This window comes from Gopherus evgoodei, chromosome 5 (assembly GCF_007399415.2).
Source record: "Gopherus evgoodei ecotype Sinaloan lineage chromosome 5, rGopEvg1_v1.p, whole genome shotgun sequence".
NCBI lineage: Eukaryota > Metazoa > Chordata > Testudines > Testudinidae > Gopherus > Gopherus evgoodei.
This window is the reverse complement of record NC_044326.1, coordinates 51,230,619-51,247,654: the sequence shown is the minus strand read 5'-3', so window position 1 is coordinate 51,247,654 and position 17,036 is coordinate 51,230,619. Positions and strand designations below refer to the sequence as shown.

Below are 17,036 nucleotides of genomic sequence, written 5' to 3'. Positions count from 1 at the left end.
CAGGGGAGGGGCCTTGTGGAAAGGGGTAGAATCGGGGCAGTGTGGAGCAAAGGTGGGACCCCCGAACTCCCCCTACACATACTCCCCCAGCTCCCTGCCATGAACCACTCAGGGCAGGGGCTTGGGTGGGGCAGGGGGCTGGGAGCATCTCCCTGACCCTAGCCCACACCTCCAGCCCCCTGCCCTGACTCCTGCACCCCCTCACATACCAGCAGCCCCCTTCTCTCCCTGACTGCTGCACCTCCATCCTCTCTGAGCACCAAATGGGAGCTCCTGCCGCCCCCCACATTCCCACCTTCACCCCTCGCACCAAATGGGAGCTGCCCCAGATAAGCACTCCACATCTCAACCACCTGTCCCAGCCCTGAGCCCCCTCCTGCATCCTAACTCTGGCAGACCCTGCACCCCAACCTCCAGCCTGCTCCTGCATCCTAACTCCCTCCCAGTCCCTGCACCCCCAACCCCCGCCCTCTCTCACTCCTGCACCTCCCCTGCACTCCCTGACCTCCCTGACTCCTGCAACCCCCCAAGCCACCTGCCCCCCAGCCCCCTGCCCACCCTGACTCCTGCACTCCCCACACCCCCATTCCCCTGCCCACCCTGACTCCTGCACAACCTCCCACATCCCCACCTGCACTGCTCGCACCAAACAGGAGCTGCCCAGGTAAATGCTCCACATCCCAAATCCCTGTCCCAGCCCTGAGCCACCTCGTGCACCCTAACTCCTGGCCAGACCCTGCACCCCAATCCCCAACCTGCTCCTGCGTCCTAACTTCCTTCCAGATCCTGCACCCCCAGCCCTGAGCCCCTTCTTGCACCATAAATGCTGGTCAGACCCTGCATGCTTTTTTTACATTTTTTTTTAATAAAGCGCTCTTATCCAAAACGATTTACAATAGTTAGCTAACGGTACAAACAATTTTTGGAAAGATCATTGTGTGGTCTGCCGAGACCCTCAGTGATTTTCAAGTGGTCTGTGGAAAAATAAGTTAGATTACAAAACCAATCAAGGCATCTCACTTCATTTTAATTTACTTCTTATTACTTATAGGAGGAGGATGAAGAAAAAAGATTGAAAAACGGGGGTGATGGGGAGATAAAAGAGAATGTTCTTTTTCTTGGCTGGGTCCCAAAGAGGGGCCCCAAAAATGAAGCTGAGCACAGGGCCCCGCTAACTCTAAATCCACCACTGTTGCCAGTCATTTGGCACAGAGGGTGATTTAAGTGATATGTTACATACCACAGTTAGTAGTTCTGCAGTTCCATATTTGAGTTCCTTCGGAAGTCTTGGGTGAATACCATGGAGTCTTGGTGACATACTACTGTTTAATTTATCAATTTGTGACAAAACCTTCTCTACTGATACCTCAATCTGGGACAGTTCCTCAGATTTGTCACCTAAAAAGAATGACTCAGGTGTGGGAATCTCCCTCATGTCCTCTGTGGTAAAGACTGATGCAAAGAATTTATTTAGCTTCTCTGCAATGGCTTTGTCGTCCTTGAGTGCTCCTTAGCACGTCAGAGTTCTGTGGCACCCTATAGACTAACAGACGTATTGGAGCATGAGCTTTCATGGGTGAATACCCACTTTGTCGGATGCATGTCGTCCTACGAAGTGGGCATTCCCCCCCAAAAGCTCATGCTCCAATACATCTGTTAGTCTATAAGGTGCCACAGGACTCTTCGCTGCTTTTACAGATCCAGACTAACACGGCTACCCCTCTGATACTTAGCACCTCAATAATCCAGGGGCCCCACTGATGATTTGGCAAGCTTCCTGGTTGTGATGTACTTAAAAAAATAGAGTGTGAGTATTCAACTTGAAATACCCAGGGCCTGATTTTCATTGTTGATGAGCCCCTGCAGTTTCTTTGACATCGTTCAGCATTGTGAAAATTAAATTTAAGGTGTCTCAAATTGGGCTCTCAAAATCAGAGGTCACTTTAGAAAAAAATAGCCTAAGCAACTTCCTCAGGATCATACAGCATATCAGTAGCAGTGAACTCTAGTTTCCTGACTCCCAGTCTGATGTTTAATTCAGTAGATTATGTTGCCTTCAAATAATAAATATTTGTTAGGTGTCCTACTACCAAAACAGAGGCCATGGCTACACTTACAGTTCTGCAGCGCTGGTAGTTACAGCTGTGTTCGTACAGCTGTGTAGGGCCAGCGCTGCAGTGTGGCCACACTGACAGCTACCAGCCACATTTGCAGCATTTGCAGCGCTGTTGGGAGTGGTGCATTGTGGGCAGCTATCCCAGCATTCAAGTGGCTGCAACGTGCTTTTCAAAAGAGGGGGGTGGGGTGGAATGTGACAGGGAGCGTGGGAGAGACAGAGAGATTAGATTTTTGGAGCTGACACTGTTCTCAGCTCCCTGCCTTGCAAGTTCTAAGGACTGGAAGACACACAGTGCCTACCTTCAGTCATTTTAAAAGTTCTGACCCCTTCCCCCACCCCTCTCTCATTCACTAAATGCAAATTATGCACTCCTAAATAGCCGTCAGACCAGATAAGCATCTGCTCCACATCGACTTCCCGCTCCCCCTCTGCCGTGTGAGCATGCTGTTTCTCTCTTCAAGCAAACAGCTGTGAACATTCCAAAGTAATTCCCCTGCCTGCCTCTGCTCGCTCAGCAAACAGGAGCTGTGTTTGTTTTTTAAATAAGCAGTTTGGCTGAACTCCGAGCTCTCCCTTTCTTCCGGTTTGTTTTGGACAGGAATTCTGGGATACCTCCTTATACCCCGGAGGTCAATAAAAGCGCTGGTGGGGTCCACACTTGCTGACCAGCGCTGGATCACCAGCGCTGGAATTGCTACACCCGAGGCTTGACCGGGTGTACAGCCAGCGCTGCAATCAGGGAGTTGCAGCACTGGCCGTGCTTTGCAAGTGTGGCCACATCCTAAGTTGCAGCGCTGTAACCCCCTCACCAGCACTGCAACTCTCTAGTGTAGCCATGGCCTTAGGGTGCAATACAACATTTCAAAATAGAAGGAGTAATACAGCTGATTAACATCTTTTCTTCCACCTAAAAAGTCCCAACATCTTTTTGAGAACACATTGGCACATCAGGTATCTGATCCCTTCCTGTTTTCTTTTCTGTCACAGCTTCTGGAAGACTATGTAAGTTTTTGATCTAAAGAGTATGTGGATTCTAGAACACTTACAGACCAAACAATGGGCACCAAATGGTGTAGCAAACCTTGTAGTAAAGTGTAAATATAAGATAACTGGGGCTTCCCGTTCCCATCATCATCTTGATAAAGGTGGACAATTGCTGTCTACCTTATGGATGGTGCCTCTACAATGTATTGATTCCAATGGAATTGCTCACTGTGGTAAAATAAAGTGCTTGCATAAGTGTTTGCACAATCAGGGTTATATAATTGAATGACAATGAGAAAGTCAATGAATCTGGGACTCTTCTTCCTGATGCTTTTTTACAATCCACTTTATTTTGTATGTTACCTATTACTAATTTTTGTTCTGTTTTTACTATCCTCATCTTCCAAAATGCCTGTCACTACATATAGCTATATTAATGTAACAGAGGTATTAAATTTTTGAAATCCTGACCCACCTAACACCTAATGATGCCTGCATCTACTGGTGCCAGGATATAAAATTCAGTCTCTGTCTAGTCTTTCTCTCTGTGTGTGTCACATATGCATTACAAATAAATCTTACAATTTGTTTTTGTAAGGGTCATGAAAAGTATCAAAGTTGTAAATAAAGTGGTAACAACAGCAAAACTCTTTCCCTTTCCCTGTGTTGTGAAAGCCTTCATGGAAAAAGGAAAGATAAACAGTTTTAAATGGGTCTTATGTCCCTCACTGTGATATCTTCCAAAGTTCAGAGCTTCAGTAGTTATATGGGGAAGTTCAGTGGTTTGCTGTGTGAGAAAAAGTGAATAATTTCTGGCAAAAAGTATGTGCACATTTGACATGAAACTGGCCAAGAGACAAATATTTGCTCATTTTCATTTAGGAAGAGGAAATATGTTCATTTTTTTCTATGGGTGAAATTGAGATTTTAAGCAATGGTTCTGCTAATCCCAATTTTTTTTTATCCAAATTGACTGAGAGGGAAAGAAATTATGGAACAATTATGGAACAATCTAATTATGGAACAAGTCTCTTCAGGTAAATGACACATTTGTCTACCTATCCTGAAACTTCTAAATGATCTTGGTCTTTTCAAACTCAATGCAGTAATTCTGATGCCTCTCCTCAAAACTCTGCATGACAATAAACATCCAGAATCCACTGTTTCAGTTTGAATCTCAGAGATCTAGACCTTTTAATTATGAGTTATTATTCTTATTAATGTATATGGCTCCCAGAGTGTGGTTGGTGATGGCCAGGTCTGAACCTCAGCTGGAAATCCTATTTCCAACTGGTCCCAGCTGACCAAGGACGTTTTGGAATTTATGGTCTAGTGGTTCCCGGGGGCTGCTGCACCCCTGTTTACATTCAGTCTGCAAGCGTGAGAGAGAGCTATGGATCGATGGGATCTGGGACGGGAAATGAGGACAGAGACTAAGAAATCCAGGAGCCCCACGCCCTTAAAATCTGGGGATAAATAGTGTCCAGATAACTAGAGAAGGATAAGGGATTAGAATTAATCCCCGGGGATACAGAACATGCCCGCCTTTCTTCAAGGGAGGACTCTGTCCACTCGTTTCGCGTCAGAATAGTTCTTGGGAGTTATTCACGTATGGGAATTATACCACACTCCCTTCGCGCAATGGAAGTGTAAAGACTTTTTACAGCTTCCCTAACACTGCGGAAGACATTTAAAGGGCTGGGCACTCATTTTAGTTTAGAAGCTCATTTCCCAGCCTCGCCAGCATGTATACAAACGGGGCGGTCTCTCAGCGCTCCCCATGATGAGCCGTCGAGAACCTAGGACAGACTTCCGTCTTGGCCATTCGGCCTTACAGGAAACTGGTGTACGTAGCCAATAGGAAGGGCACAGTCGCCACATGGCGGAGTGATTGGTTGAGACGATTGGCCGCTTCAGGGAGGGATTGACCCCTATGAACCAATCAAGATGAATAATAGGGGTGGAGACAGATGAATGTCACCCATCTTCACCAATTAGTGTTTGTTCCTGTTTGAGAGCCGCTTGCCAATGGGGAGGGAGAGGAGGCGGGAAAAAGGAGCCGGACCGTCGAGTTATCGAGGAGGGGAAGGCGCTATCGGGATAAAGCCGGGGAGACGTCGATGGAGATTTAATTCACTAGTCGGTTCCTATCGGACTAGCCCTTAAAGGGGCTGTAGTAGCAGGTTGAGGCGGTGGTGCTGTGGAGTGCGGGAGTTCTCAGCGGCGGCGGAGGTAGCGATGAGAGAAACACTTTAATTGGTGGGGTAGGTAACTCGGCGCCGGGGTGTGTGTGTGGGACTCATTCATTATTGGAGAATGGAGGCCGCCTGCGCCTAACGGAAATGGAACGTTAGGGGTCGGGGAATCGCCGTCGCGCGACCCGCTGTAAACAAGGCAGCGCAAGCGATGGTGGCGCGCGCGCGGCGTCTCTGTAGCTAGCCCGGCCCCTGGCTCGCACTGCTTTGTTTACAGCTGGGGGGCGGCTGTGTTGGAAGAGTTACCCAACGGTGCCTTCGGGCTGGGCGCAGCGCCAGCCCCCGCTGCTCGGAGCAGAGCAGTCTGAACCCCCCTTGCGCCCGGTGGGTTCATCCGTGTCTGTAACGGGCGAGCGCTGCTTGGAGGCTGGGTTGCCGGGCGCCCCTAGGGGCTGATCCTCATCCCCCGGCCCGACGCCCCGCTGTGGTGCGAGGGGACCCGGTTCTCTGCCGGGGTGGGGATGTGCGCTCCCTAGTCCCTCAGCAGGCACAGCAGAGCTGTGACCGGCGGCCTCTAGGGGCGGCTGCCCTCGCGGTTTCTGCCCGCCCCCCAAGCAGGGCGCTCCCCAGGCAGCGGCGTCTCGCACATCAGCGGGTTCAGTGTCTGGGCTGCGCGCAGCTAGAGGCGACAGTGGTCCCTGGCGGCGGCGCGGGAGCTCGCTGGCTGGTATCGCTGGCACAGTAGGAGCCTCCCCAGAGAGCGGCTTGTGTTCCGGGCTGCTGGCCTCCGCCTGGCCCAGCAGGAGCGAACGGCGGGTTCAGCGCCGTGCGGCTCTTCACACTGGCGGGGCCTCTTACTAGCAGAGGTGAGGGAAAGCGGAGAGAAACTGCTGTTGGGACCCCCCCACCCGAAGCCCTCCCGCCCCCATTCCCACGCCGGACTGGCTCCCGCTCGGCCAGTGCCAGGCCCTCAGGGGCACCGAGAGGAGGCCCGTGAGCTGGGGGTGAAACATTGTTTCCTGGCGCTCTCTAGGTTTGGTAACAAAGTTAATAATCTCCGCTCGGTGCGGTGTGTGAGAGGCCGCTGGTTCTTGCCTGGGGCTGCATTCAACTTCTAGTGTGAAACTGGGACTGCGAGAAATGGCTTGTTTTGGCAGACTTCCGGGTGGAGAAGAAACTCTTTCAAAGCCCAGTTCAGACTCCCAAGGAAACGTGTGGAACAAATGCCCCACTCTCGCTCCCTCCCACTCCCCACATTCTTCACTTTATTTTCGTTGCAAGATATTTATATCCAAACACAACTTATATTTACAACTGCAGTTTACTTGCAACAGGTGTGATGGTGGTGATGATATCTAGTTCTTAGTATGGCAATAAATGTAAATTACAGTTTCTGATCAAAGTAGAGAAGGCACCTCTCCCCTCCTGCACATTTAACTGTAGTAGGAAGTCCCATTTAATGAAAGCTATTCAATTTGAGAGTCAAGATGCTAAACTTATATTACTATGCATGCATTTTTTTATTTGTATCTGCTACTCTTTCAAAGAGGTTGTTGAAATTGCAGTGGTACAGCTGCCTCTGTGACTGCACATCTGTGTGTTGTGTGTTTTTTTTTTTGTGTGACTATCCTAGGCAAATGTAACATTCTTAAAAATACATAATTCATGCAGATTTCCTTCTTTTAATTATTAAAAAACATCTTAAATTTAAAACACACACTGCTACCCAAGATGATACTGCTAGAGCCAGCAATGCGTCTCCAGCTAAAATGCCCAGAGACTCAGCAGCATGGTCAAGACCGAACAAAACAACTAAGTAGACTTTCCACAATACTGTGACCACCAAAATTGGGTTCTCATAGATTGTTGAGGAGAACAATTTACAGAAGCAACAGGTATCCATTGATTCAGTTCTAAGGACTGAAAAATCAATCTCAAGACCAGACAGCAACAGTATCAGCTGACTGTGAGCCTATTCAGTATCTGACATCTATAAAAGATGTAAACCATAGCAGCAAGCACTTTAGAATTCTGTACATTGAGTCTATACAGTGGTAACTAAAACAGGACCAAATTATCATCTTAGATGTACTGTGCTTCTCCAAAACTCTGCTGTTATGTAATGGAAATAATTTTTCATAAGATGTTTATGGACCTAGATATCTAAACACTGGAAAAATAGTTAATTGATAAAAATGTTTACTTTAGGTGTCCTGTACATAATGCTCTTGAGGTGGCAGAATGAAGAGCTATTCATTTTTGGGAGAGAGTGAGGAACAGGGGAATACAGAGTACTGGATTCAGCAATAAACTAGCAGTTATTGTAAATTGATTAAGACAATAGAATTATATTGCAATTCTTCTTAAGAATTATTTACCCAATATATTCTTGTTTCAGTACTTTTGCTACTGTGTTACAGCTTACATTAACAGTGTGAGTGTAACTTTACAATCTGTGTGGAAGACTACAAACCAAGTGCTGGAAAACCACACACTGATTCTTATCTTGTCATGCTGTTACAGGAAGGAAACAGAATATTTTGATAAAACTTACATGTCAAGTTAGTAAGCACGGTATTTTAGGACAGAAACAAATTTCCCCTCCCCTGTGAGAAAGCATGACTTTAATTCAACACCACTTCATACTGATAAAAAGTTATTGGCATTTGATGTCTGGTGTGAGTCAGCTTGCCAGTGGATGAGTGGTCCTCATCACACAAACTGCTACCATAGTTACTGCAAAGTGGCTTCCAGGTTAGTAGCCTAAGCAAGAGAGGCCAAGGTCTCTTAGGGATAAATACTAATTCCCTCACTTCTGGAAGTGATCTCTGAGAGAGCAGGGTGGAGGCACACTGCTTTGGTGATATAGTGGATAGGTGTATTGTCACACTCCATGCTCCAGGTGTTCCTGTTATTTTTTTTAAAAAACTTTTAAGAGTTGTTTTCTCCCCCCTTGGTCTCCACCCGTTTCCCCGGTTCCTGCCTAGAGATCACATAGGTTAAAATTTGAAATGATTATAAGAAACTAGTTTTATGAACTACTTATGGTAACTAACTTTGTGATTCTGGTCATTTTGGACAGCTAAATTAGACCAGTCTGAATCTCCCTGCAGTAGCAAAACACAGACACATGTTGGTTTCTAGCAGTGCAGGGTGATGTTAAGATTGCCTCCACCCAAACCTCAAAGCTTTTGTTTTAATTGAGCTACAACATTTATTGCAATACCCAATGTTGGGGCTGAGCAACTTGATAGCATCTCTTAAAACTTAAATTTAGTATGAGACTACACATAGATACAGTTATGTGTGCTTGTGTTTAAATTTATTTTTCTGTGTACATTAATATTCTCAAAGCGGTTGCTATTACAGCCCATGTGCAACTATCAGTATTTATAGTTTATAGATAAGGTGTTCTGTGTAGGTGTAGTCTTTACTAGGGCTGTCGATTAATCACAGTTAACTCATGCAATTAACTAAAAAATCTTGATTAAAAAATTAATTGCTATCAATTGCAATTTTAATTGCACTGTTAAACAATGAATACCAATTACAATTAATTAAATATTTTGTATGTTTTTCTACATTTTCATATATTGTATTCTGTTTGTAATTGAAATCAGTGTATATTTTTATTACAAATATTTGCACTGTAAAATGATAAACAAAAGAAATAATGTTTTTCTATTTGTTGTGAAAGTGCAAGTTAGAAATGTAGATTTTTTTTTTTTTGGTCTGGTTTTGTTACATAACTGTTTTGGTGTTTAGTGCAATGCAAAACTTCAGAGCCTAGAAGTCCGCTCAGTCCTACTTCTTATCTTAGTGACTGGCTCAACAAACAAGTTTGTTTACATATACAGGAGATAATGCTGCCCTCTTCTTATTTACAGTGTCATCAGAAGGTGAGAACAGGCATTTGCTTGACACTTTTGTAGCTGGCATTGCAAAGTATTTATGTGCTAGAGATGCTCAACATTCATATCCTTCTTCATGGTTTGGCCACCATTCCAGAGGACATTCTTCCATGCTGATGATGCTTGTTTAAAAAAATAATGCATTAATTACATTTGTGACTGAACTCTTTGTGGGAGAATTGTCTGTCCCCTGCTCTGTTTTACCTGCATTCTGCCATATATTTCATGTTATAGCAGTCTCGGATGATGGCCCAGCACATGTTGTTCATTTTAAGAACACTTTCGCTGTAGATTTCACAAAATGCAAAGAAGGAATTAATGTGAGGTCTTAAACCTTGGGTCAGTTAGAAAATCTGAAGTGCCTTCCAAAATATGAGAGGGACTGGGATGTGGATCATGCTTTCAGAAGTCTTAAAAGAGCAACACTCTGATGCAAAACTACAGACCCTGAACCACCAAAAAAGAAAATCAACCTTCTGCTGGTGTGATCTGACTCAGATGATGAAAATGAACATGCATCGATCCGCACTACTTTGGATTGTTGTTGAGCGGAACCTGTCATCAGCATGGATGCATGTCCACTGGAGTGGTGATTGAAGTGCTAAAGATTCATATGTCCCTTCATACATCTTGACGCGTAACTGTCTTGCGACACCACTACAACAGTGCCATGCAAACACCTGTTCTCACTTTCAGGTGATGTAAACAAGAAGCAGGCAAGCACTATCTCCTGCAAGTGTAAACAAACTTGTTTGTCTTAGTGATTGGGTGAACAAGAAGTAGGACTGAGTGGACTTGCAGGCTCTAAAATTTTACATTTGTTTTATTTTTGAATGCATTTTTTGTACATAATTCTACATTTATGAGTTCAACTTTAATGATAAAGAAATTGCACTACAGTACTTGTATTAGGTGAATTGAAAAATAATTTTTTTTTAGTGCAAATACTTGAAATTAAAAATACAAAGTGTACAGTGTTCGCTTTATATTCTCTGTTGTAATTGAAATTAATATATTTGAAAACATAGAAAACATCCAAAAATATTTAAATAAATGGTATTCTGTTATTGTTTAACAGTGTGACTAATCATGCCATTAATCACTATTAATTTTTTTAATTGCTTGACAGCCTTTATTAGTTCTTTGCTTTGGCAGTTCCTCAAGGAAAGCAAGTTGTAAAGCAGTGTACCCCTCACTTAGAGAAACTGGTTGTATTTTTTTACCACTAAACACGGGGTTATTAACCTGAACACTTAAACTGACTACAGCTCCTGTAGTATTACATGGGGAGAAACAATAGTCTGTCAGCAAACAATTAAACCATTTATGGGTTTATAGATCAAAATCAGCACCTTTTAAAATTTCATTCAGCAGTCAGCTGGTATACAGTGCAGATCATGGGTATAACATGCTCCTTGTGGGAAGGAACCAGGCAGAGGATTAGTATCCAATATTAGTTTTAAAGTGTGGCTCCATTTAAAGCACATTGCAGTAATCTAGTACTGAGATGACAGAAGCGTCAATATTTATGTTGAGATCTGCATCCAGAAGATCATAATCTTTCCAAGTATATATGATTATCTTGAAAAATAAAACTAATGCAGTTGAATGGAGTGCTGCTGAATTATAGAGTGCTGCTGAGTGTTCAGAAGCAGCTGATATTGAATATGACACTCAATCTCCGAAGTTGTAAAGTGAAGCAATAAATGGTAGTCAGATTTTCTCAGCTGGGATGCTCATGCTTCTGCCATTTCTTGAGATTTTCCCCATTCTGTAAGTGTTGTCTCAACTTTATCTGGGTTGAGTCTGAGACAGCTTGCACTTGGGGTCTTTTTGCAGCACCATCTGGGTTGGAATAGATGGAAACGCAGAGATCTTTCCTATACTGCAATCCATAATTCCCCAAATGACTTAAAAACTCATTGAACAGGAGGGGTGACAGAATAGAACTCAGTAGAGCAGTGGTGGGCAACCTGTGGCCCACACGTGGCCTGTCAGGGTAATCGGTTGGTGGCTGCAGTTTGCCATTCCTGGCCAATGGGAACTGCGGGAAGTGGTGGCCAGCACGTCTTTGCGATAGAGCCTTGCATGAGAGAACAAATAGTGGTTGCTCAGTACTTCTCACTAAAATCCCTCTAAAAAAACAAACAAAAAAAAAAGGAGCAGAACTACTCAAGCAACTCTGTTCGCTCTACTGTGATCTGCCATCAAGCCAACAATACATTTTATTAATTTTTTTTTCAAATGACCCATATGTATCTCAGTATTTTTTGTAAAAAAAAAACAGGAGTACTTGTGGCACCTTAGAGACTAACAAATTTATTTCAGCATGAGCTTTCGTGAGCTACAGCTCACTTCTTCAGATATGTAGAATGGAACACACAGACAGGAGATATTTATACATACAGAGAACACGAAAAGGTGGAAGTATACATACCACCATTTTTTGTGACAGACTTGTCTTTTTATAATCAAAGATTTAATGTGTAAGGTTTGAGACTATTTAAACTGCATGCCTAAAGTCGGGTTTCTAAGTCCATACTCTGGTGCCTGAATAAGTGGCCTGACTCTGAAAGTGTCAAATGCCCAGTAGCTTTTACTGACTTCAATGGGAGCTGTTGGTTGCTCATTGATTTTTGAAAAGCGATTTTAAGTGCCTGATTTTGAAAATCCTGGCAATGATGTATAAGAAAGCACAGTGCCTTATAAAACATATTTATAACTTTGTAACAAAAACAACAAAAGCTGAATGAGGTACTCCTTTTTAGCATGAGTTCCATAGGAATGTCAGTAAAGCAAATCTGCTCATGAATTTTTTTCTTTTTAAACAAACTAACCTGCCGCTCCCAAACCATGTCAAGAGCTGAATTCTGAAATTCATAATCTGTTAATAAGATGGGAAGAACACCAACAGCCAAATTGCAGGCTGTTACATACTGCCCTGAATGGAAAGGGTTCAAGTTGTTAGTCACAGAAACGATCTCTTATTCTTGACTTATGCATAAGTCTCTTCTTGATGCAAAAACTAACCAATCATGTCAAAATGGCTAACGGCAGACTTATTATAGACTCATAGACTCATAGGTCAGAAGGGACCAATCTGATCATCTAGTCTGACCTCCTGCACAAGGCAGGCCACAGAACCCCACCCATCCAATTTTATAACAACCCCTATCCCAGGACCGAGTTATTGAAATCCTCAAAATTGGTTTGAAGACCTCAAGCTGCAGAGAAACCACCAGCAAGCGACCCGTGCCCCACGCTGCAGGGGAAGGCGAAAAACCTCCAGGGCCCCTGCCAATCCGCCCTGGAGGAAAATTCCTTCCCGACCCCAAATATGGCGATCAGCTAAACCCTGAGCATGTGGGCAAGACTCACCAGCCAGCACCCAAGAAGGAATTCTCTGCAGTAACTCAGTTCCCATTCCATCCAACATCTCCCCGCAGACCACTGAGCAGACCTATCTGGTGGTAATCCAAGATCAATTGCCCAAATTAACGATCCTATCATAACATCCCTTCCATATACTTATCAAGCTTTGTCTTAAAGCCAGGAAAGTCTTTTGCCCCCACTACCTCCCTCGGAAGGCTGTTCCAGAACTTCACTCCCCTAATGGTTAGAAACCTTCGTCTAATTTCAAGTCTTATTGCATGTATCTTGCAAGCACAAACCTGACATCACTTTTCAAAAAGGCATCTCTGTATCTCTCTGGGTTCCAAAAGTAACCTAGTAGTACTCCCCCGCCCACTACTCCTTCAGCTGTCTAGATAATACCAGTGGCCTGAGAAAAAGTATTATTTAATGGAGTTCCAAAAAACAATGGAATTACTTTTCTTATGTTTCTCTATACTGCATATTATGGTAGTATTTTACACCAGTCTGCTTCAGTGTATGTTCAATTTATAAAACTCTAGCAGATATTGGCAGACATTTGGGGAATGGAGGTAGAAATCCCTACAGTTTAATAAATCTTAGAAAATAATGCTGCTTCTCCATCAACTTTCTGCAATTCTGAAATAAAATAGTGAGCTTGTGTGAATAACTGCTTGGCTTGGCTTCATCTTGCAAATGAACTAGTCTGTTTTTGACCTTCATTGGTGGTTTATTTTTTCTCTGAAAAAATTTTTTTTTTGGGATTGGGACTACAGTTCTTCTAAGTACAGTAGAATCTGCTTAATAGCAAACTGGATAATAACTTCTGGTTAATAGCAACATTTTGCCAGGAACTGAATCAATCCCATCTCATGGACTTTAATGTTAATGGAATTTGGCAACAGCATGACCCTTATTGAAAATCTTTTTTGGAAGAAAAGCCCCTGCAGCAGGCAAGATCCTGAGATGTGCATTCACTGGCTGCAGCCCTGCAAACCTGCCTGCGTGCAGGCACTGCATCTGAGGTAAGGGGCTATGGGGTGGGAGGGAAGGCTGTAGCCTGGATGCTGGAGCTGCATAGTACCTCTCCCTGTCCTAGCCAGGCTGCCCCGACAGGGGGCTGTACCCAGGGTTCCTTGTGCTGGGATGTGCTGAGCACTGGAGAATGCGAGAAGTCTTGCGCAGCTTTGTGGGCTCCCAGTGCGCACACTCCCATAGAAAGCCTCATGGTCCAGGCTGTACTCTCCCTCGCTTCTGCTGCTCTGCCCACAGGCAGGTGGGCAGGACTGTCCCCAGGGAAAGCGCATCTAATTAGTAATTTAAGGTAATGATTACTTCATCTGCAGCAAGGAACATTTAGGTTAGCTATTAGAAAAAACTTTCTAACTATAAGGGTAGTCAGTCTCTGGAATAGACTTCCCAGGGAGGTTGTAAAATCCCCATCGTTCGAAGTTTTTTAAAAACAGATTGGACAAACACCTGTCAGGGACACTGTAGGTTTATTTGGTTCTTCCTCAGTGCAGGGGACTGGTCTAAATGACACCTGAGGTCCCTTCCCTATATTTTTAAGATTAATGGACTAAAAAAGTGTGGAGTGGGGAGGGGAGAGTGGGAGGAAGTGCGATGGGCTAGACGGCAGAATAGTGCATTAAATCACTAATCCTCTAGAAACTGAATTTCACGTTTTGAATTGACAAGGTAAATTTTTTGATATTTAGTTCTGCAGGGATATTTCTTTATAGGTAAGCGGCAGACACAACTGATTTGGTCAACTTAATATACCCTTTCTACATGCACACATATCATAAATAATTAGAAAGTTTGTCTATTTTATGATTGTAGCTGTCAGGTGGCTAGGAAATAGGGATAAACAATGACACCATCAACTTGTTAATATGACCACTTTGAAATATTTGCATTCGTTCATTAGTTTAATGACTCTGTGTATTTCAAAACATATTATTGGATTTTCTTGACCTCAGAGTATCACAACAACAGTTTAAAGAGTAAAAACAAAAATTATTTGATGAATTTGTAGAGGTAACAGTGCTGTGACATTTCTAGTCAACATCATGATCATCTTGTTTTTCGTTATGATTTGAGTGAATGGGGTACCACAATCTTCATTGTCTCGACATGTACACAGCTCTGTGCAGAGAAGATTGTTCTGCGTACAGACACAGTTCATTGTGCAGCAACCCTACTATTACATGCACAAATAAGGTTTTAGAAAAAGTTAGATGCCATTGGGTTTTTGAAGAATACGGGAAATATTTGGTCATCTGCATTTTTCCATCCATGTTGCAATGGTGATCCAATATCTGGGGTTTACTTGTATGCAAAGACATCCAAGTCTTTGTATGCCAAGGTGCTTTTTTGACATGCTCGTCAAAATGGTCCTCATGTGGTGGGAGCTTGGCCAGTGACTTGTCCTTTTTGATGGCTAGATGGAAGTGCATGCAATTCAGGTCTTTGTGGGCCTCCTTTTCTTTCTTGTTCTGGTCATACTGCACTTCTGCTAACTTCTTTGTTGCAGAAATTGTGGCTTGTCTATCACTCTCTTCCAATTTGACAAGATCTTTGGAGTTGTAAGCTCCCTTTGTCTTGACAACATCAATCACAATCCCTCTCTCCCCACCCCCGCCCCAAAACATCTTGTGGCATCTTGTCAATGCATGTACAGCAGGAAGTATATTGCAGGAGTGAGTGTATCACAGATTGCATGCACAGGTATGAAACGATGCTAGTCAATTGTGCTGGTAATTGCCTATTTCAATCCACATGTTATCAATGTGTTCCATTTTTTGGGAAGTAATAAAAAGCAAAGTCCAAAACATCTGTATCAGGTGATTTAATTACTATGGTTTCTTTGATACCAAGATTCCCAGAAGTTATATTGGGGCATACAGCATGCAGAAGCATCCTTGTGTCTGCTTCCTTGATAAGTTCATGGAGGATAGTTCCATCTGCATCTATAAGCCAGGATGGGCAGAGTTGGTGTCCCTATCCTCTGTTTGCCAGAAGCTGGGAATGAGTGATGAGATGGATCACTTGATGATTATCTTTTCTGTTCATTCCTTCTGGGGCACCTGGCATTGACCACAGTCAAAAGACAAGAAAATGGGCTAGATGAACCTTTGTTTTGACCCAGTATGGCTGTTCTTACGTTCCTCTTGAGTACAGTGCAAGTCTTGGGCTTTTTCATCACTTCTACAGGTGATGAACTTTGGTACTTCTCTATTGGAAAGGCCTCCAGCAGGAAGGAGTGTTTGGGTACGTCTACACTACAGGATAATTTCGAATTAACTTAAACCGGTTTTATTAAACAGATATTATAAAGTTGATTGCACGCATCCACACTAGGCACATTAATTCAGCGGTGTGCGTCCATGGTCCAAGGCTAGCATCGATTTCCGGAGCGTTACACTGTGGGTAGCTAGCACTATAACTATCCGGCCAATAACTTCGATTTGCGGCCACACTAACCCTAAATCGATATGTTAATATCGATTTTAGCGTTACTCCTCTCATTGGGGAGGAGTACAGAAATCGATTTAAAGAGGCCTTTAAATCGATTTAAAGTGCATTGTAGTGTGGACGGGTACAGCATTAAATCGATTTAACGCTGTTAAAATCGGTTTAAAAGCATAGTGTGGAGCAACTCTCTGTTGGGTGTGCTCCTATATTGTTGGGTGCATTTTGAACCATACATTCATGTAGGAATTTTACTAGTAACTTCTAGTTGGATGCAATGTTTAGAAATTTTTTCCCCATGGAGTAACAGGGCATCTACCAATCACCTGGTACTTTTTTCATCCAACATTCAATCCGGTCCGACACAGTCTTTCTGCAGTTTCAGTTATTGTTGTCATATCTGTTAAACACTTTGATTACAGAATTAGCTTTGTCAAATCCTTTTAGGACCTTCTTCAAGTACTCTGCAACCAGTTTATTAGATGTGTGGAATTTGTCCCCAGCCATCATTTGCATGGCATCTATGGTGTACATTCTAGTTTCTTCATTGCATGCTCTTAGCTGCTGAGTTTTTTCAGCTTGAGCTTCCAGTCAGTGCCCTAATTCGTCTTTGTCCATTCTTCTCATTGTTCTATCAGCCTTGAGAAGGGACATAGGCAGAGGCTCTGTTGGGTGACTAAGAACGGTTGCTATTGAAACAACATCTCTGCATCTTGCTCAGGACAGGTCTTTGTGGAAAATGATCTCAGGAGTGATAGCTACTGTGATTTGTCCCTCCCTTGTCAGATTTAAATTTGGTCATCTTGGCTTTGTCAGCAAGCTGTTTGATGCTAGATTTCTTAACTAGGCAGAAGAAGCTAGATGTCCCATCAGAATCAAGTTCACCTCTTGCAAATCTCTCCATTTGTTCCTCACCAGCATCTGCTATTTTTAGTAGAGACTCTTGTACATCTGATGTTATGTGCTGTCCTGTAGGTGTGT

At 43.5% G+C, this 17,036-nt stretch overlaps 1 protein-coding gene across 1 annotated transcript in view; it reads left to right on the top strand.

The window, feature by feature from the left end:
* The first annotated feature begins 5,156 nt into the window (after positions 1-5,156).
* FRYL (FRY like transcription coactivator) overlaps positions 5,157-17,036 on the top strand; it is a 383,738-nt gene continuing 371,858 nt past the window's right edge. Inside the window, exon 1 of the mRNA XM_030563429.1 lies at positions 5,157-5,367. The gene's annotated coding sequence lies outside the window, so the exon portion shown is untranslated. The remainder of the gene's footprint in view (positions 5,368-17,036) is intronic.